The sequence below is a fragment of the Hemicordylus capensis genome, chromosome 6 (genome assembly GCF_027244095.1).
Source record: "Hemicordylus capensis ecotype Gifberg chromosome 6, rHemCap1.1.pri, whole genome shotgun sequence".
NCBI lineage: Eukaryota > Metazoa > Chordata > Lepidosauria > Squamata > Cordylidae > Hemicordylus > Hemicordylus capensis.
In genome coordinates, this window is record NC_069662.1 from 76,588,136 (window position 1) to 76,609,632 (window position 21,497).

The window sequence follows — 21,497 nt, forward strand, 5'->3', positions numbered from 1 at the left end:
TAACACTGCAGGGCACGTACCTGAACAATCCCTGGATTGATGGTCTTTGGAAACTACACTTACCACCAACATGGGGTTGTGTGTTGTTGGCTGAGATGAAACAGCCACCTGATTATGCCAAACATGAATCCATGAAAGGTAACTTGGTTGTGAATGAAGTACAGCATAAATTCAACCAAGTAGATCCTGATCATAGCCAAGACTGGCTAAATGCATTAGCGGGGAAAGAAATAAAAGAAAAATAAAGGGGGGGGGAGGTGGTATCACAGGAATTATGAAAACCACATTAGAGTTGAGCAGATGGTCACTGTCATACCTCAGGATCTGCATTGCAACCAAAATAAGGGGACATTTCATTATTGGGAATGGTTACAAAATTATTCATAGTGAAACACTCTAGCTAGATTGAAAGAAGAAAATGAAGAAGAAAACAATATTCCATCAGTTCTGTAGATCCAACATGTTTGCACAACGTCCATGTGGTGTTCCTCACAACATTGTTACTTGAAGAAGTGATATTCAAAAATATCTCCTGAATGCTAAGGAGATGGATCAAATACAACTGAATAAATTTATTAAAGACAGACTTTTTATCTCTGATGATGACCATACAAAATTAAGTTCACAGATCTACTACATATCACAGATGCTGAGAATCTCATCCCTCTATGAAGATTCTTATTCATCTATGAAGGACAGAAGCTAAGAATCCATATTGAAAGCAGACAGAAATATACTTCAGTGCTTAATCATTGCCTATTAATCTGGCAGGAAGATGGATCTTCACATGATCCTACACATGATCCAACGTAAACTCATGACTGAGCTGATTGCTTGTTGACAGATGACAACTTAAAGACAGGCAACAACAACAACAAAAATTCACAATTGTACTGACAGAGGGTGTGATCTGACCATCAGACAGTACTCTTGATGGAACATCCTGTCTCTTGATAGAGAGCCAAGCTCTGGGCATGGCATAAGGAAAGACTGCAGATATCAGAAACTTTGAAGAACTTGTAGACCCTTTTCTGAAACTTGTGATGAACATGTGAAGGCCCTGTGACAGAATTGCTGGTTGACATTCCTTACAGTATTCTGAGAAAAGAAGGAGCCCTGTGGGGATACAGATCGCTTAGAAACTCATTATGTTTCATCTTTCCTCTGCAACCCAGCAGCAGCAGAGAGTGGCGGGGGAGGGATAGTGATTTTCACTGCTTTCCCCACCTTCCTTAAAGGACTATTCATGGGCAGGAATGTGTTCTTCCATTGTTGGAGTATTATGGGGAATGTACAGCAATATTAGTTTTGACAAGTATAGCTTTGGATCCAGTTAATGGTGCAGCAGGAAATGACTTGAATAGCAAGCCAGAGGTTGCCAGTTTGAATTCCCACTGGTATGTTTCCCAGACTAGGGGAAACACATATATCGGACAGCAGCAATATAGGAAGATGCTGAAAGGCAACATCTCATAATGCACGGGAGATGGCAATGCTAAATCCCTCCTACCAAACACAACCACAGGGCCCACCAGGAGTCAACAACGACTCGATGGTACACTTTATCTTTATATAGCTTTGGCTGGTATAGAGCTCTATCAATAAAAGCTAGTACAAGGAAGATATGTTTGAAATGTTCTTATCCAGTCAAATGAATAGTGGAAGATAGATTTGTTTCCGTTCCCAACAACTGGACTAATTTTCTAGCGGTGCCTAGAAAATAGGCAAGTCCTAGCATACTTCCTCTTAAACCATCTTATTGTTAATACTCCTGCAAGCAAAACAATCTGAGATGCTGGTGAATACCAAGATCTAGAAAAGTATAAACATCCAACACATATAAATTGTGTCCCTTTTCAAATGTTGTCCGTGGGGATTTTGCCATGGACAGTTCTTTGTGTGGGGCATGTTTGTATATATTTAAATGTGTCAATGTACTGGGTTGTGGGTGAAGTCACTGTGTTTGTCTCCTCTTCATTTGCTATCCTGAATTCAAACTGAGAAGTTTTCCCTCTCTCTGCATAAGAGACTGTTAAGACTGTTTATTGTTTCCTTAGCCTATGTTTACTAAGTAATGAATATCAAACTCTTGTTTCTCAGTTAAAGTTGGCTTCCTGTTCAATTACTTATAAAGTAATGTATATGAACCAAATAAGGTCCATTCTGTTCATTGCCCATTCATTATGAAACAAACAGAACACATCCTAACACATAGGATGTGAATCATTTATTTACTAGCTGGCGCAGAGCATCTGTGCCTCCAGTTCTCCCTCGTTCTTGGCCCCCCTCCCTCGTTCTCAGCCCTCCCCCTTCTTCTTCCCTCTTCCCCCCTCCAGTGTTTTTTTCTTCCTGGCCAGCCGCTTTTTCTGGCCACCTACCACTTTCTCCCCGCACCAGCCACTGCCGCTTTCTCTCCGTCCCCCACCGCTGCTCATCTTGGTGCTTTTTCCAGCTTAAAAACAAGTTCTTTTTTGAGATGGGTGACCAAAACAGTACAAAGGATGGGGCTACATTACTGGTTTCCTCGGAAGCTTGATGCTATTGTCTGTCCCATCTTCAATTGCTTTCCCAACTGTCCCTAATATTCTGTTTGCTTTTCAGTTGGTTGCAGCATATTCAACTGCTGTTTTCAGGCAGTTATATAAAATGGCTCTAAGATTTCTTTCTTAGTACTAATAGACCATTTAGACTCCAACAGTGCATAAGTACAGCTGGGGTTGTTTATTCTTTCTCAAAGTGTGCTGTATTGAATTTCATCAGCTGCTATTTTGCCTGTTCTCACTACATTTTGAGTTCCTTATGCAATGCAACATGGTTTGCTATAGAATGAGTTGTCCTGAATACACCTATATCACCTGAAAACTTCTGCTGCTCATACTTTTTCTTGCATCACAGCAATCTAGCCTCCTATGATAAATGTGAAAAAATACCCATGCACTAATAAAATCTGACGGTGCTAACTTAGATGTCACAGAGTAGTTTGAGAGTGGGACTGATTACTTGTATAAATCTGTAAGTCTTTAAAAGATGTCACCAGTTTCTGCTGTTTTTACTTCCCTTTAGGAATTGTTGTATGCTCTGGATGGCAAATACTGTCATATTCTGGTTATTGTTTGGATATCTCCCTTCCCTCTTGTTGTTGTTGTTGTTGCATATACTACTGGGGCTGCTGTCTGGTTTTTGTTCTTGATCTTGATTCTTTTTTCTGAACAGCTCAACTTTTTATTTTTGGAAGGTTTTTACTTGAAGAGCTCTTATTTTGAATTCTTTGTTGCATTATATTGTTCTGTTATACACTGCTTTGAAGCTCTATTTGGGTGGGAAAGCAGCTTATATGAGTGAGAGATAGAGAGAGAGAGAGAGAGAGAGATGTACATATTTTAAAGCAACTAAAAGCAATTCCTAAATTGAATGCCCTGGATTTTAGAAATCTACAGCATCCAAGCTGGGTATGTAGATTTCAGCACCTTGACAAATGGCTTAAATAACCTAAAGAATCAGGGCCCATATTCTATGTCAGATACACACTTATCGAACAACTGAGAATATGGAAAGGGAGTAAGGGGTTCAGAGTCCAAGGTCTCTCAGCTTTCCTGCTTCTGTTTGTCTTTTTATAGTTGTTTGTGTGTGTGTGTTTTGTGGTTTTTACTGTTTAACTGATTTTAAGATTTTAAATGTGATTTTATGGAGTTTTATTGTATTTTAACTTTTTAAAACCACCTTGGGGTGTTTTATGAAAGGCAGTATAAAATTGAACAATACAAACAAACAAACAAACAAACAAATAAATATCCTAGAGTTCATATCTTGAGCTTCCCTTTTCGGAATGAATTTGCAGTGTGATCCCAAATGTTGCTAAGAGGTTTTGATATTGTTGTATATTTATTTATTTTTACAACAACCATAATCACAAAAGCAAGCATCCCAAGTTGTCTTTAATGACTGATATATTTCGTCAGGCTATCACTGGTGTATGAGACCACTACAGTCACTACCACAACAGTTTTTCTAGCTAGGCTTTGGAAACTTGGAGGTACACAAAACCATTTACTGGCTTTTTACAGTTTTACTGTAAATCCACTTTCTTCAGTGGAAAGATCTTTGTAACATAAAAGTGTTTGTTCATGTGAACATTGTGACAATATCAATAGGCCTTGTCCACCCCTTTCTGGGGTACCTCTGTTAAGCAAAGAATGGCTTTGCCCTCTCTAAAAAGCAGAGCAAAGTAGAATTCTGGAATATTCTTACATTACTTTGCTGACTTCCTTGAAGAAGAGTTAGGGCGCATGCGGAGCTGATAATCCTGTACAAAGTGGGCAACATTCTAATGCTGTACTTGTGCAAGAAGCAAAGATATGTCAGCTCAACAACACTGAACAGTTGTGTGGAAGCGTAAAAGTGGTGGTATGATTGTGGTTATCTGTAAATATTTATTACTAGTGATGACATCTTGATGGAGGAATTACTTCTTTCACGTATCTTATCTTTCAGCATTCCCTGCAATATGTGTGGGCTGCGGAAAAGGTTTTTGAGCAGGGAGCACACCACAGATTGCACATCCATATTTACACTAGCATACCTGCTGCAGAAGGGTAACAACAGCCGGGAATGGAAGCTCCTGGAATAGGAGGGAGGAACTTGCCTACTCAACATGCAAGCACAAGATTAGTCAGAATGTCAACAAGAGTATAAATAGTATAGGAAAGTGGCTGCCTGAATACTTAACACCGCTCTTGTTCACATAAATGAAGCCTGACATACACTTCCAACCTAACCTTTTGTCATTTTCCATTGGGATGAAACTGCAGTGTGAAAAATTGATCTGTTTATTTTAAATACTTCAACCCCACCCTTCAACACTGCTGCTCAAGGTGGCAGTGACTGATATCCTGACTAAAGGTGCATGTGCGCTAAGTGAGATGTGCCTGAGTAGTGGATGATTTCTGCTAATTTGGTATGCTGATTGTTCATGGAGGCAAATTTCACTTATCTCCTCTTTCCCTGGAAGTACCCTGTGTCACCTGAAAGTATGTCACACAGCTCTCACACATATTTTGGGGTGGGGCAGGGCACTTCTTGGGGGGAAAGGAGTCTGGCAAAATTTGCCCCACCACCCACATGAGCACTGGCACCGCAGTAGTTGGGAAGCCTTCTGCAGCATGGGCACATCTTCCCATAGTGTGCATGCAGAAGTGCACCTAGGTAATTTTGGACCCTGGATCTAAGGGCCTTTGGAGCCCCCCCCCACTGCAAATTAAGCATCATCATGCTCCGCTGGGCGACCATAACACCCAGGACAGACTAAAGAGAGTTTGGGGGCCCCCAAGGCCTGTGGAGGCCCTGGAATCCAGGGGTAAGAGAATGCAACCTTAGGATGTTGGCTACCAAAAACCAACAAATTCAATAAAAATTGATACAGTTAAAACAAATACCTCAAAACAAACAACAACAAAGTTAAAAACAGCAACACAAAGGCTAAACCTGAATTTAAATGGAGAACTGATTAAAACCAAATTTACCAACACCTTTCAGAAGAGGAAAGCTTTCACGGACTTTGAAAATGTATGTTTTATATTGACAAGCTTTTTCTGACAGTACTTTAGCATGCAGTAACACGGCAGACAACCATTTTGGGTTCTATTTACAGCAAAGCTTTTTAGATCAACAGGCTTTGGTACCAATCCTTTGTTGTCCTGCCTTCATGGAACAATTCCAGTCTCAAAAGGGCCACATCCAGGGGCAGAGCTGTAAGAGGGGCATGGGCTCCAAGAACCCATGTGACCCTGCCTCTGGGGCAACTTCATTTGCCACTGGGGCTGCCACTCACCAACTGACAAGAGTTTTTCTTCCTGCAGCATCGGGCCCTGTGGTGCACTCCTGCAGCCCACTGCCACTTCCTGCCCATCCCCAGTGATGCCACATAGGGTAGGATCATTCTGTCACTGGTGTGAGGAGTCTGCCACCACCGTTGTCACCACTGTCACCACCACCAGGGTAGGGAGTATGCTGCTGCCATGGTGGGGGCACTGTCCATGCTGCTGCCATGGTGGGGGCACTGTCCGCCTATGCCCTCTCTACACCACCAGCCACATCAGATTTCATTTTCATTTTTTAAGCCACTCTGGTTAGAAAGGTAGTTAACAATGTTCTAAAGAAAGAAACAAATCTCATGGTGGCAGTTCAGACTATCAATTAATCTTAGTTAACACTGTGGACCCAATCTAAAAACTAGCATGCGTGCATGCACCATCCTGCTCCCTTCCCTTAGCTCCTTTGGTTTCATGGCTGGGGATCCTGGTTTGTTTAAATCACAGCTTTGTGACTCATATGAAGCTGGAAAGTGTGGCTTAAGTCCGGCTTAAAACCAGGAAGTTAAACCAGGGTTTAAAGCTGGTTTAACTTCCTGCCTTACAAGCCAGAATTAAACCTGTTTCAGGCAGTGCTGCTGGGTCCCCAGGCCACAGAAGAGGTAAGGTGAAAGGGAAGGTGCAGATTTGGACTGCATTTATAATTGAATAATGGTTATCCATCATTAAAGCAAAACTTGGTAATAGAGGTTTAGCTCCCTGTTACCACTTCTTGTTCTCTAAAAATATTAAGTCCCTGGAATTGTTACTGAACTATTCAAGCTAGTATTTGTATGCATAGTGATTGAATTATTGTAAATCTCTTCTTAAAATATTTACATATTCTAATTTTCTACTTTGTAAGATTATTTCTGAAGGGTAGTATTATGGAAATGTAAACTTCTTTGGGAAACAAACAGCTGGCACTTTAACGTTTATCTGAAAGCTATATTTGTTTTCTCTTAGGCAAGACTAGAACCGTACAAAACTAGGAATTAATTCCTCAGACATTACACACTGTTTCCCCATAAAACGCATGATTAGTGCACTAAAATAAGTAAGATAGAAAAGAAAGCCATAATGCAAAGTTTAAAAGCTTTGTTTTACTCTTCTGATTAAGTTGCTCACACAGGATATTGTTCAAGCAAAAAATGAAGACTTTTGAATATAACAAAAAGAAACAAGGTGTTTTTAATTCAGTAAATTTCAATTATACCAACTTCCCTTCCTTAGAAGTTAACCTTCTTCAGAAGATCAAGGGCTCTGTGCAATCAATATACTAGTAGTGTACTGGAGGAGCAGAGTATAAATATTTTAAATTGAGATAGATAGATAGATAGATAGACAGACAGATAGATATTGTGTTTTTATAACTAATTATTATCAATGAATTATTACATATTTATTCTACCCATCCCACAAGGTGTTCAAGCTGGTATGTTCCTCCTCATGTTGTCTTCATAACAACCTTGTGAAATATGTTAGGCTGAGAGACAGCAACTGGTCCATGGTCATCCTCATGAGTGCATGGAGATTTGAACCCAGCTCTCCATCCAGCACTCAAAAGAAATTCACACTAGCTCCCAATCAAAATTATCAATTGACATTCAGACTAATGTTGTGCTTCTGCAATTAAGTTGGGCTAGTGCACTGCGCTCTCAGGAGCATGTGTTCCCAGCAAGTGTTGCACTGGCCTCCAGCTAGTGAAACCTCTTCTTCATGTGTTTTGCAGGGAACTCTTGCACAGGAATGCAACTTCAAACATCCCTGCAACTGTGCACAGCTATACGACTTCATTGCACTGGCACAACTTTATTCATAGTGCACGTGCAGTGTTAGTCTGGATGCTGGCCATAAACTTGCTATCTTGACTTTGTTCTGCAATCAGCATATTTCCTCCCTAAAACAAAGCCAAGCCCTCATTTGCACATAAGCCCTCATTCTGCTCCCTCTCACGCACACTTACACGTCTACCTTCAGACGAAATGGACAGGAGCCAAACTGCAGTCATGGAGACGGCAGAGAGGAGGGGGAACTGGCTGGGCGCACACTTCCTTCTGGCATGAAGGACAGCCACAACAGCCCATCACAGCTGGAGAGAGTGAGGAACTTCCTACCTCAACTCTGGTTTCAGGCAGCACAGCCTGCAGTTGCACATTTGGATGTTCAGCAGGCATCTGGAAATTTCAAGTACAAGCAACATAACTCACTACAACCCGAGATTTCAAATTTGAGTTTGGCAAGGGAAACCCCAGGTCGCTTTTCTGATGGGACCAGGGTTTCATGTATTCACATGCACAGGTTTGTCAACCTTATTTTGATGTAAACTGACCTGAGCCATTTTTGGAAGGGCACTATATAAATCAAATAAATAAATAGATAATAAACAAACAAGCAAACCTCTGGTTTCCCATTATGTGAGAATGCAGCCAAATCCTCAGACACTCTCACTTCCAACCAAGTGAAGTCTGCACAATATGAATACTAGGGTTGTGTACAAAATACAAATTCGAGTAGCAAATTATAGCACATCCCTCACAAGTTTTAACAGGGAGGAGAGCAGGTCCATACCTGCTCCTCCACCGCTTGCCACCACAGGAAGTTTGGCAGCATTTCCCTCAACTATCATCATGCACCAGCAGGATATCTCCCAGCTGCCCATGCATGGCAGCCATTTATGTGGTCAGCATGGTTGCCATGTGCATGCTGGTGTCATGCAAGGGCAGCTGGGAGATGCCCCGCTGGCACATGATGATAATTGGGGAAGGGGCATCACTGAACTTCATGTAGCAGGTATGGATCTGCTCTCCTCCCAGTTAAAGGTGCTGGGGATGTGCTGTGATTGTGTTTGATGCACATCCCTAATGAACACCATTCAATAGGCTATTGGCCCTCTCTCTACAGTGCAGACCATGGAAAAGTGCATCATTATCTCAATAATAAGATTAATGCTAGTACTACTTTTAAGGGATATTGCTTATTTTAAAGACTCATTCATTATTCCAGCACACCACAGCTTTATAGAAAGTAATGGCTATCTGTGAGCTTCAGGCTCTTTTAACAGGCAGTGCAGAGGGTGAAGCTTCATCAACAATTACAAGCTTTAGCTGTGTGGCAAACTGAGAGGAAGGCTAGGCAGGAGGAAGAGCTGCCTGGGCAGGGCTGGACCTAGCTGCAATCTATTCCAGCTCCAGCTCAGCATTTAAGCAGTAAAAAGGAGCAGAGATAGAGGCTAGTAGCCAGAGAATGTTGGGCCTCAACTACCAGGCTGAAGAAGGCAAGCCTCTCTGCAGGACTCACAATAACTCCTACAAGAGAAGGAAGAGGCCTCTTCAGATGAGGAGAGGAAAGTCTTGATGTGGAGAGACAAAACACTTGTGAAGGAATGAGGTGCGGATGAGACTCAGAAGAGTGATCCTGGCTGTGAAGACACTAGCAAGTAACTTCCTTATTAGGCTGCAAGAACAAGACTTAAGCAGCCTTTTGTGGGTCTGTGTTTGCTTTGCTCTTGTTTTCAGACAGGTTCCAAACCCCTAGGTCAGGGTTTCTCAATGTGTGGGTCCCCAGATGTTATTGGACTTCAACTCCCATAATCCCCAGCCCCAGTGGCCTTTGGTTGGGAATTATGGGAGTTGAAGTTCAATTACATCTGGGGACCCACATGTTGAGAATCCCTGCCCTAGGTTGAGGAGCAGGCCCCATGTGGAAAATGAGTGCTTGCACTGCCCTTTGATTCAAAGTTCAGTTACTTTAAGCAATTTCATAGATTTCTAGTCACATTATGAGGTTCATGAAAGTTTGATTCAGAAACCTAAATACTTACCAATCCAGTTAGCATAATTTGGCACTCAACTGTTTGACTGGGCCACCAATTGCTCTTAAGGAAGTGACAGCAGCCCCTCCCAGCTGCAGATCATCTTAAAGACCAATGTAGTACTACTGCAGCTGTAGACTGTGCTTTTGTTCTTTTAGGACAGGAAACACATTATGAGGCTATTCACACGACTGCAGAAAATCAGGCTAGCCTCCGCTAGCCCAATTTTCTGCAATTGTGAGAACCACCAGGCTCGGCTGTGAGCCTGGTGGTTCTTGATTGGGTAACCTGCTCAAGTAGCCCACCCCTAAAACAGGGTTTGTGGAGCAAGTGCTCTGAAAACCTGTTTTTTTTAATCGTGAGTAGCTGTGGTGTGGCTCTGTGGCTACACATGAGGAGACCCCCAGAGGGGAGGCGAAAAGCCGCCTCCTGGCTCTGGGGGTCTCACCAGCATGCCCTGTGTGCATGCGCAGGGCATGCTTGAGCTTCTGGGGGCTGATTGGCCCCTGCTCCCCCCGGCCCCCGCTGACTCCATCACGGAGCTGGCAATCATGTGGGTGGTCGATCCGGGGCTCCCGCCCTGCTTATGTGCAGGGAGAGCAGGCTTAGCCCACTCTCCCCACTCACTCTTGCAAACTGGGTCTCACTGATTGTGAGGCCCAGCTCTATGTGTAGACCAGGCCTGCTCAACTTTGGCCGCCCAGCTGTTTTTGGATGACAGCTCCCACAGTCCCCAGCCACAGTGGCCAACAGTCAGGGATTAACTGCCCTGAGCCATAAATCAAATTAAATTAAATAAGTTAATAATAAATCATGGGAGTTGTAGCCCAACATATACAGGAGGGGTGAAATTCAGCAGCTCTGGTGTAGGCAAGGTAGCAGGGTCAGTTGTTTGTTTCTGGGCCAGAAAAAGCTGGATCTCCTCGCCTAGTTAAGGTGTAGAGAAGTGACTGTGATAGTGGGTTTGGACCTCCATGCGCAACCATGGGTAAATATTGGTTCCACATGACTTCTCCTAGTCTTAGCAGTGCATGCTCTCCCCTACTTTGCCCATACACAACATAGAAGAATTCTGCAAGTCTGAAGAATTCAACTTCTGAGTGAGGTTAGGAACAAATTAAGAACAGTTGTGACATTGAACTGCCTGGTCCTGGTTTACTCTAGCCTTCTTACTTGAAATAAACCAAGATGGGAAGGTTTTAAGTAGGTTTCAGTCTTGGTTTATTTCAAGTAAGTAGGTTAGAATAAACCAAAATTGGTTGGTTTGGACATCATAACTGATTTTGATTTGTTCTTAACCTCAGTTAGAAGCAGAATTATTCCAACTTGCATGTGGGCAAGAGAGGGGGGAGTGTGCGCTTACTCCTGAGGTTAGGAGACATAGTGGCTATTCTTACAAGCTGCCTAACCCAGGCTAGGGCAGTCCATCCTAAGACACCCCAGCCCAGCTCCCAATCACAGTGCCTCCGCCCTGCCTAAGTCCACTTTTCATCCCAGCGTTTAGCCAGGGTTAAGGGTGAAAGCATGCCCTTAACCCTGGCACCGGAGTCATGTGTGTGTGCTCAGGCTGCACACAGCCTGAGTGCACACAGAGTTGAGCACCTAGAGTGTGTGCCTGCCTGCCTCATGGGGGATTTTCCCCAATGCACCACACTCATCGCACAGTGCATTGTGGGGTACCTGGGGGCTGGGACCCATTTTTCTGGCCTCAAGTGATCCATGCTGCTGGGAGTATGTGGGCCTGTGCCTATATGCCAAAGAGGAAGCCGCAGAACATCTGGGGGGAAGGTAGGTGCAACCCTGCTTGCCCACCCATTGTTGCTGTGGTCATGTGAATGACCTTCTAGTGGAATGGAATCTTTATTACAGTCACTGACTAGATAGAAATATAACACAATGAGGCCCTACACATGATCTGTGTGTAGAGCCTAGCCGGGCTCTGTAGGGAGAGTGGGTAGCCTGTTCTCCCTGAAGACGAGCAGGGAGCTTGCCCTGGGTGGCCGTATTGGCTGCCCACATGTCTACCGGTTCTGTCATGGAGCCAGTAAGAGTGGCGGGGATTGGGGGCCTCCTGGCCACCCAGAAGTCCCAGAATGCCCCCACGTGAGTGCACAAGGCATTTTGGGGAGACCCCCAAGGCCAGGAGGCTTGTTGGAGCCTCCTGGTTGGGGGTCTCCTCATGAGTCACTGTGGAACCAAAACAAGGTTAGCGGAAACTCATGATCACCTAAACAAGGTTAGCGGAGCACTTGCTCCGCTAACCTTGTGTAAAGGAGGGAATTCAGTGGACTAACCACTGGGAGTTGTGCGGCTCCCGGCGGTTCTTACGACTGCTTGAAAGCAGGCTGGGCTCCCTTAGCCTGCTTTCGAGAGGTCGTGTGAATAACCTCAGTAAGTAATAACCTACAGCAATCATGATTTTCCCTATGCTTTCTTACAGAACATAGTTCAGAATACAACAATACATAATACAACCAACACTCATGAGTTTACTAATTGCTTCCTTACAGAACTTGCAATGTAACAATATTAATTTTACTGTCAGAAAAAGGAGACAAATAAAAGGCAAATGGCCTACCTGGGCCTTATAGTGTGGAACCAACGTCTAACTGTAGTTCCACATGATGAAGCTGTTCTCACGATTGAGCAAAACTGGGCTAATGGAGCCCAGCCCAGTTTTGATCAATCGTGGGAACCACCAGGCTTGTGGGTGAGCACGGTAGTTCTCTGGCAGCTAGCCTGCCTAACAACCCTGAGTGAGTGCTTGGTTAACCTTGTTTTATGGATCGTGTGTCAGCCATGGCTGCAAGCAGTCGCAGCTGGCACACTTAGGAAGGTGGGGGGAGAGGAGAGGGGGACCCCAGGAAGGCACCATACATTTGGGTGGTATCTTCTTAGGGTTTGGGGAGCTGAGGCGCTGCGTGGTGGTGCTCCCTTTCCCCTGACCCATGGCCAGGCGTGGGAGCACCCAACCAGAGCAGCCGCTCGTCTGGACCACTGATCCGGCCCAGCCAACAATGAGCGACTGCTCAACTGTGAGCCCGCCGAACCCCGTCTGGAGCTTCACATGGATTGTGTGAAGCACCTTGATGTCTGAGCCTGCCAATTATGTTTTAACTGAGTTAGTAGGTACCTTGCTGGCAAAAATCAAGGCCTGCTGAGTTCAAGATTCTTTGCAGTAATCTCAGCAAGTGCAATGGAAAGTTGTGCTGTCAAGTCAGTGTCGACTCCTGGTGACCACAGAGCCATGTGGTTTTCTTTGGTAGAATACAGGAGGCGTTTACCATTGCCTCCTCCCGTGCAGTTTGAGATGATGCCTATATTGGACACTGTTGCCCAATATAGGTGTTTCCCAGACTATGGGAAACATACCTGCAGGGATTCAAACAGATAACCTTTTGCTCCCTAGACAAGTTATTTCCGCACTGTGCCATTAAGTGCAATGTACTTCGCCAGAAACTGGCCAGTGATCCACCAATAGACCTCCATCTCCCTTCTGACCATCTTTGTCTTAGAATAATGCTAACTAGCTTGGAGATCATGGGGTAGATCAGTAGTCTCCAATTTAACTTTGTGGTATCCTACTTCCCAAGCAAAGTAAGAGTTTGCCCCCAAAGTTCTTGTGTCACCACAGAAGTTTTTGGGAGAATACTGACATTTTTAAAAATTATTTTCAGGAGAAGCATTTTTTTACTGAATTTAACATCCCTTGCTCTTTCCAACCCAAGTACGTTTCAAAATGTACTGCTTCTGATTGTCTTGTGCTTCTGCCAGGCAACTTTCACCCCTACTCTTGTACACAGCAGATATAAAACAGACTCCAAGCACTTGAGATGTGAGGCATATGTTGTCACGGCAATCTAAGAAGATGGCTGTCCCTGTTTTGTGAATAGGGCTACTTAAAACAGGAACAGAAGTTAAGGCACATGAAGGCTCCTGCATGAAACTTAAATGAGAAAGATGTAACACCCACATTGGCCTTCTTCAGGCACTAAGCTTGCATTAACTCAGTTCCATTGTGTTGAGGACAGTGCTCAAGGTAATAAATGCACTGGCTGACATACCATGCAACATTTCATGAACCTTGCAAAGTAACATCTGAGGAGTTGTGCAATAGCACTGTTGCACTAATCACAAGATTTGTGCAAACACCATCCTGCAATTGACAGCCATTATTTCCAAGGTGCACATAACACTGTGCAGTATGTCAGTCATTAAAAGTAGGACAAGGTTATCCAGCAGTAAACCTTTGTTAGAAAATGCTCAAGTATTTTTCCACACTAAAGTAAATGTTACTGAGCAGTGAATGCATTTACATTTCAGGATCAAGATATGAACATCAGAAAAGTCTATAGAAACTGGGGCAAAGTCAGAAGGCTGTAATCACAGCTAAAAATCCTGATAAATGGAGAGTTCAGGTTTTAAACATTCTTGGCATAGCGTGGCATTTTTCCTGTTGCATGAAGACTTAAGAGATAAAATAACCCTACACCTGTGACTGAGACTCTCTCTCTTTTTTAACTAATTATGTCCTATTTATTCATACTAAATAAAACTGTGTTGACAGGTTGTGATTGAATGCAGACACCAACTGTCAGGAAAGAGGCACATTCTTAAAATAGAATGAAGTGTTTGCCCTGGTTGAAGGAGGCAGCAGAATTCTACCTTTTCCCCTCTAGTGCAATGTCTCCTCATACTTCTCAAGAACCTCTCACTAGGAAGAACATCCCACACTTGGCAGTCTTGCCAAGAGTCTGACTTACTGCAGACTGAGTGGTTGACTTGCACTAAGCTCTGTCTCAAGCTGCAGCTCCTAATGGGGTCAAAGAGGAAGGAGCAAAACCTGTGAGAAATTTGCAGCTAAATGACAGAGGCAGAGGACTGACTCACTGGGAGGGAAAAGAGCTGTGGGAAGCCCCTTCTTAGGAACCTAGGAAGCTGCCATATATGGTACCGAGTCAGACCCTTGGTATATCTAGCTCAGTATTGTCTTCACAGACCGGCAGCAGCTTCTCCAAGGTTGCAGGCAGGAATCTCTCTCAGCCCTATCTTGGAGAAGCCAGGGAGGGAACTTGGAACCTTCTGCTCTTCCCAGAGCGGCTCCATCCCCTGAGGGGAATATCTTGCAGTGCTCACACATCAAGTCTCCCATTCATATGCAACCAGGGCAGACCCTGCTTAGCTATGGGGACAAGTCATGCTTGCTACCACAAGACCAGCTCTCCTCTCGACTACTGGTAGGCCCTATCCTCTCAGCAGTGTTAGCTGACACTAAAACATGCATGTAGTGTTGTTCCTATTACCAAGAGGACTAAAGATATGAGAGAGAGAGAGAAGTCAGATGCTTAGAAATTTGCTGGAGCTGCCAGACTATCTGCAATTTTTGGTGCACTTGTGCCCCTACATAAAACCAGTACTCCTTTGCCACTTGTGGAGTTAATGTGATGCTCATAAATGTCAGAGGAGAAGCCTAGAATCTTTATTGCTTTAATTCTACCCATTTTTCAACATAGTAAAAAATGAACAAATTAGGTGTTGCAACATGCTCTGAAAAGAATTGTTCTCTTTGGCAGGGCATACATGTGAAGAAACATTTTTATTGGTTACCCTTAATAACTAAATGTAGTGTCAGTTTAATGAACTAGATATAGGCTTTCTAAAGTAAGGCACTGTAAAACTTAAATGTCTGAACCAGAATCCATCCATATCAGCTTAAGAAAAATATACATATTAACAACTTCAAAGGTTTGTGACCAAAAGCATCTAAGTTCCTAGCTATTATTTGTTGTTGTTGTTGTTGTTATTAACTCTTTAGATTGAAAATAAACCAGATGGCAGTTTCTTAATAGTTTGAACTCAATGGAACATTCTAATTCTGTAGGATTACATTTTGTTTACCTCCCAAATATTGTATATTTGGGAGAAGAATTTTCTAGACAAGTGCTAGAAATTGCACCAATGGCACAGCAGTGGCTGGCATACTGTGCAACACTCCATTTGCCTTGTAATGGAATGTATGCACAGTCTTGCAATAGCTCTCTTGCACAGATGTGGGAACTTGCGCAAATTTAGTTTTACATTTACATCCCACTGTTCCTCCAAGGAGTCCAGAGTGGTGTACGTGGTTATGTTTATCCTCACAACAACCCTGTGACGTAGTCTGTGAGAAGTGACTGGCCCAAAGTCACCCAGTGTGTTTCATGGCTGAATAGGGATTTGAATTCTGGTCTCACTGGTTCTAGTGCAACACTCTAGACACGTTTCTTACATTCCATTACAAGGCAGACAGAACGTTCCATATTATGCCAGCCAGTACATATTAAAGAAAGTAAGTTAGCAACTCTCTCCCCGTCACACATACACTGGCTTGTGACAGATTTTCAGTGATGTCTGAAGTGCTGAACATATTAAGATTAAAGACTGCCTGAGGGTGGGGAGGGTTTCACCCACCCACCCCCAGACAATCCACAGAAGCCCTTGTGGGCATGCTGCCATGTGCCTACATGATCCATGCTGCACAGAGCAGCACAGAACTCTGGAGGGTGGGACTTGTTTTCTTAGCCTCCAGGAATCCCACAATGCACCGTGCAACAAGCATGGTGCATCAGGGGATTCCCCTGGGAACTGGGCGCTCTAGGATCCTGACTCTGTGTATGCTTGGGCTGCGTGCAGCCCAAGCATACACATGACCCTGTATCTGGAGTAAAGGGTGCACCTTTGCCCTTTCACCCAGGTATAAACCCAGGTACAAAACTCAGGCTTATGGAGGAGGCAGCTCCGAGATTAGACCCAATCCCAGCATTGCACACAAGCAGCCCTATGCAGGTAGGACTTCCCTAACCTGGGCAGGGCTGCTCATAGGCATAGCCTCCATGTATGTCTTTCTGATGCACTGATGTATATGCACTGGCCCACATGTTGCAAAGCGATCTGAGGGTGGAATAAGGGCTCCAACCTCACAGGGAGCCTGGAGATTAGCTGCACTGCAGGTTTGCTGTGCAGCCCAGTGCATGGGTGGGGGGATCGAGAAGCAATTTTTGCTTCTCTCCCCTAACTGCATAAGTCATTTCTGCAAGTGAAAAGGGTTTTCAGGGAGGGGAGAGAGAAGCAAAAACTCCCTTCCCTTTACTTGCATACTGGGCTGCTCAACTAGCCTTCAGTGCAACTAATCTCCAGGTTACCTGTGAGTCTTTTTTCCACCCTCAGATCGCTTGCAACATGTGAGCCAGTGCCTGACCTACTGGGCTAGAGTACACCAACCTAGTCATGCTACATTTGTGCATGTTGTGGAAACACAGGATGTACATAAATTGTGTCACACAAGTGTAAGCCAATTATTTCCAGCAGGGTTACTTTTGCATAACTCAACTTCTGCAAAATGTGTGTTTATGCAATGGCACAAATGCAACATTACTACGCTGGCATGCTCTTGTGCAGTATGTCAGCCAGTATGTTTAAAAGTTCACATTTTAAAATGACTGCAAAGTCATCAACATCTATCTCATTCTCACAATGAAATACAATTGTTTAGAGGGGAAGGGGTAGTTGTGGAGTAGGATAGTTTTGAAGGAGACAGTTTGAACAGCAGACTATAAGGAACATGTATTTTCAATTTATCTGAAGTGAACACCTCTCATTTTTCCACTATAGTGCAGCCCATGGAGTTTTCAGAAAGCTGATTTCTTGCCTCCCTAACTCCCTGCTGAGGAAAGCCCAGTGGTCATTACTCATGGCATATTAGGTGCCCATGAGAGAGCATCACTACAATAATTTAAGCACAATGACATGCCTTAAGAAGGAATTTAACTAGCAGATACACCAAGAAATCCCACAGCATCATCAAGTTAGAAGCAGGCTGACATCTGTGCACCATAACAGCAAGTTTCAGAATGTTGTTCTCTAGGCTGCCCCTCCCACAACTGTATATGTGCATTGCTTAAGCATAATTTTCTCAGAGGTGAGAGTCACCAAGATTGTTCCAAGTTTAATTCATTTTGGAGGTCTCCCATAAAACCTAATCATACAGCATTTGTTAGTTCTAATGAATCCAGAATGTGAATAGGGAGCTGGCATGCCACTTGTTTCCAACAGAGAGAGCCCTTTCTGGACAAATAACTGCCAATGGCTTAAAAATACCCTGAAGTCGTAAAACAGTACCAATAAGCACAATAACTGTTTAAGGCTACTTGGCTTCTAGTTAGCATTTGCAGTTGTAGGGGGCCAAGATGAAGGAAGTTCCTGTCTAATTCACTTATCTAAACATAATCCATAGTTAACAGAAATAAGTACTCTAGAGAGGCAGCTGATTCATTTTCCTACTTAGTCTACCTGCAGCAATGGGAAAACTGTAGCTAGAGCAATCATTAGCAACTTCATTGGCTGCTAGCTTAGTTGAATATTGCCTGTGAATTATCAGGTCAAGTAATGTTTTCTCAGGTTATTCATGTCTACCTGCATTTAGAAACAAATAGTATTAGCACCCACATGTTCAGCATCTTCAAAGAAGAATCTGTACATGTGAGCTTGCTGAAGTCCCATTTATTTCAATGGGAAAGTTAAGTGTGTGCTTCTTAAATCTCTCTCACTGATATCAGTGGAACTTCAAACTGCTTTGCTTTGGCTGGACTGAACTACATTTTTAAAGACCATTTTTAAGCTTCTTAAATACTTAAATTAAAATATCGGTAATTTAGAACACTTTAAAACTATGTCCTCTAAGTGGTAGTTGAATACAGTAATAGGACATGGATTAAAATGCAGAGAAAGGAATAATTACCCCACAGGTTTCTAAACTCTAATTAATGCAACTTAATCAGGCTGAATAATGATGAAAGCATTTCTGGTCAATGGAAATTGCATAGTGGGGCCTTGTTATTTACAGAAGCTTTTACTGAGTTTGAAAGCTGAAATAATTAATTTAAAACCTGTAAAATATTTTACAGGATATGTTTACTACCAAGTCCTAAAAATAATTGGTTCATTATCATTAAAGCATGCTTAACTGACTTGTTTCAAAGTGCTTGAATAGTTGATAGATGGTATATAAAATGAAGATTTTAAGGCCGTTTTTAAAGCTCTATGATCTAAACGTTCAAAATATCAACTGTAGGATTCTTTTTAAGATTTACTTTTCATTTTAATGGCCATTCAATTTGCTGTTCCTTTCAACTTCTCATTTCCTACTCTGTCCCCCTTTCCCATTTGAAATTGTATCTGAGGGGTAGGATTTGACATTCTGAACCTACCTGGCTCAATGTCCTTTCACTGAAAAGAAAGTATTGTCCTGCTGCTCAGTTAACACAGATATGTGCAACAATGTCTCTTTGTGTCAAAGATTGGAACATTGGCACAATTTACATTAAAGATGGAAAAGAATATCCTAGTTTTCTGCCACTGAACATATATGTTTTAATCTCTCTGTTGATGGAACTCCAGCTCTCCTTGACTTTGCACTTCTCAGTGTGTGATGCGATATGTTAATGTCTACATTTGAATCTTGCACGCACGCACACATTTTAAAACGATGCAACAATACGTATACAAAGAAGGGAAAATACATGATAGATTGGTACTCTACATGAAAATACATGATAGATTGGTACACACAGAAAAAGCTGAGAAAATAGCAGATGTTCCATATATGCCTTTGTTTCCAGGAGAGTCCTCTATAAAGGTTGCCAGCTACCACAGTCTAACTTGCACCAGCCCATTAACTTGGACAAGGCAAATGTTATTACTAGTGCTTGCTCTCAGATATGTTTAGTTTGCTATGTTGCCATTGTCAAATACTGAATGAATGCTGCTAGGGCACATAGTAAATCATCAATAACCCCTGCTAACCAGGCAAAGAGGCACTTTTAAAAGTAGTCTCTCTCTTATTTTTAGCAGGAGGAGTGCGACTGTTCCTGTTCATCCCATCAGAGTGTTTTTTCTAGTAACTATTTCTGGTGTACCCTTGTGTTTCTTTTCAGACTTTGAGCAGTGTTCCCTCTCATTTTTCCCATTTGTGCACAGAATGAGTGTTGTTCTGGGTGGCGATATCAAGGCAGTGTATGAACAAGTGCATTCAGAATGGGGCCTTCCATTCTCAGTGGGATCCAAAATTAACTGAGCAGACATTTATAAATTTGTGAGTTTGCCTTAGAGGGAACACTGGTTGTGAGCCTTTTGGGGTCAGGGAACATAAACTGCTTTCAAAAATTTTGTTGTTGTTAAAAGTGGTATTACACAGACACAGAAGTGCTTGTGTAATATGGATGGAATGGAACAACAGCATTCAATCATGTTATTTCACCCAACCTTTCTGACCTTCTGGGGTTTTTCATAACTTTTCCTTTGGAGCAATTGTTGTAGAACAGGCATTTTAAAGCTCAGAATTGCCTACTGAAAAATGTGTCAATTAAAAAAAAAACACCACAAACCTATAGAAGGCTAAGTTATGAGGAGAAGAAGCTGAAATGCACATGAAACCTCAATACCATGGTTGGGTCTTTCCCCCCATCCCTATTTTTACGAGATAATTTGCTAACTAATAGTGAAGCCCAGACTGAATCAATTTCTTCAGAAAAGGGGAAAAAAAACACCCCTCAGATTCTTCTTTTGATAGTCTGCCTTTCATACAAAGGCCTTTCATGGGTTTGTTGAAATAAATGTCTTGAAACATACATTAAGAAAATTGCTCTCATTGGGTTATATGGTAACATCAGATTCGGACATGCTCAATTCAGTTGGAATGTTTGTGTGGAGAGAGAAAGGGGGATGGAGAAGGGAGTGACTGTGCAGAGATGGCAGGGGAAACAAACAGTGGCTGCATCCACACATAAGATGAAACCGGAGGTGAAGGAACCTCTGGTTTAAAAAACTTATATCCAAATGCAGGCAACCACAGTTTCAAAAGAAAATGGACCTGCTGTTTCCCTCCCTAGACAGTGATTTGTACCTTTGGTTTGTAATGAGGTCTGCCACCTGGACCTCTGGTTTCACGGTGCTAGCGTTATATCTGAATGCTGGCACTGTCGTCTGGTAGGAAGCTCCTCCCTCACTCTAGCTGCTATTGGTTGCCGGTGCTGCCCTTCAGTAAAGAAGATAGCACAGGCAGCCATTTTCCACTCCTCTCTGCAGTCAGCAAGACTGCTGGGAAGGAGCTTTCCTGGACATCTTAATTTGGATGGGAGAACAGGGGTGGGAGTGGGGGCATGGAACTGTGGGTCCATTTGACCCACAGTTCCACATTACGTGCAAATGTGGCCAGTGGCTGCTTAATGTCCTCTGCTCTTTTTGTCTTTATTTGTGGAAAAAGCTGAGAACCACCTCTGTCAGGGCTGATATCCAGTCTGAGATACTGTACTGCCCTACAAAATCATAACCATGGAAATATCATTTGCCTAGGTCTTCCATTTGTTCTTTTTTTTACTACTGGTGCTGATTGGAGATGTTTCCTGCTGGTGTAACAGCACTCAACTTATGCTCAGAGGCATATGCTACCAAATTCTTATTAAATATTGCTGTAACACTAAGCCCCTATTCAGGTAGTAGATTGGAGCATGGCTGACCTAGCCCAATTGTGTTTCCATGGTTATGATTTTTTAGGGCAGTACAATATCTCAGAATGGAAATCAGGTCCCATACATGAATATCTCAGATGTAAACATCATGGCCCATCAAATTTCCTCACTTTTTGGAGCCCAATTGGAACTGCCATATCCATAATTATTCCAAAGGTGTTTTTCCCCCCTTTTGCTTTAATTGAAAATTAATGAAGCGGATATACTACATAATGGTACCTCAGCCTAGTAATGTTGCATGCACATAAGTTGCACAAGTTACACAAATGCAAA

At 42.9% G+C, this 21,497-nt stretch overlaps 1 protein-coding gene across 2 annotated transcripts in view; it reads right to left on the minus strand.

The window, feature by feature from the left end:
- VWC2 (von Willebrand factor C domain containing 2) overlaps positions 1-21,497 on the minus strand; it is a 140,827-nt gene that overhangs the window by 11,785 nt on the left and 107,545 nt on the right. The gene's annotated exons all lie outside the window — the stretch shown is intronic.